We start from the raw sequence: 1,017 nt of genomic DNA on the forward strand, positions 1-1,017 counted from the left end.
CTTCTTCTCTTCTTCTTCTTCTTCTTCTTCTTCTTCTTCTTCTTCTTCTCCTCCTCCTCCTCTCCTCCTCCTCCTCCTCCTCCTCCTTCTTCTTCCTCTTCTTCTTCTTCCTCCTCCTCCTCCTCTTCTTCTTTCTAGTTCTTCTTCCTCTTCCTCCTCCTCCTCTTCTTCCTCTCCTCTCCTCCTCTTTTTAAGAGTTAGAAATGGATCTTCATTTTAAAACTCCGATCTACCAAGTTAGCTTTTTTTCAATGACTCGGGGATCGGGACCTTCACAGCCTTCACAATCTTCTCCTTGATGCTGCCTTTGTGAGGGCCTTGGCGGCAGCCACTGCTCTCCTCTTTGATGCGGCTTCCATTTTTTTTGCTCCTTGGCAGCCCTGATCACCTGCTCTCACTGAGCTTTCCTAACTTCCGGTTTCTGATTCCTCTTGACCATTATATCCACAAGAGATGCATCAGTGATGGCCCGCCGGAATTTGGCTGTGCAGCGGGGTCTTTTCTTCTAAATTTCGTCTGACTGTCCTTTTGGGGGGTTTTTCTTCTGTGGAAGGCAGTCCTGTTTATTTGTCAAGAATTCTTTCCCGTCGGTCCTGGTGCTGTGCCACCCATGTCTGGGTATATCTTGTACCTGCTGAAACTGTACAGCTCCATCTTCATGGCTAAGGCTGTGACAGCAGAAAAAGAGAAGAGAAAGAAAGGAAAACACATTATGGGGCAGAGGGAGAGAATCTCCATAAATTTGCATCTCTCTTCTTGATGAAGAAGACAAGAATAACTCCTAAGAGATAGTGTCTTCTAAGCATGGTAGGAGGGCCGCACTCAGGAAATCTCTACACTATGATGGTCCTTTGTTTTCTTATTGAAAATCACTTTGCCTAGGGTGACATGGAATTTTAATTTGTGTTCTCCTGTAAGGATGTTGAATGCCTTGTCAAGTATTTGTTGATCATTTGTATTTTTTTTCTCTTTTAAGAGTTGTCTCTGTCTTGGAAGCTCATACCTCAATCCCAGCAC

General features: G+C 44.6%; 1 pseudogene; it reads right to left on the minus strand.

The window, feature by feature from the left end:
* Positions 1-281: 281 nt before the first annotated feature.
* LOC114695746 lies at positions 282-660 on the minus strand (annotated as a pseudogene).
* Between the last annotated feature and the right edge of the window lie 357 nt (positions 661-1,017).

Source organism: Peromyscus leucopus, unplaced genomic scaffold (genome assembly GCF_004664715.2).
Source record: "Peromyscus leucopus breed LL Stock unplaced genomic scaffold, UCI_PerLeu_2.1 scaffold_305, whole genome shotgun sequence".
In the NCBI taxonomy this organism is placed as follows: domain Eukaryota; kingdom Metazoa; phylum Chordata; class Mammalia; order Rodentia; family Cricetidae; genus Peromyscus; species Peromyscus leucopus.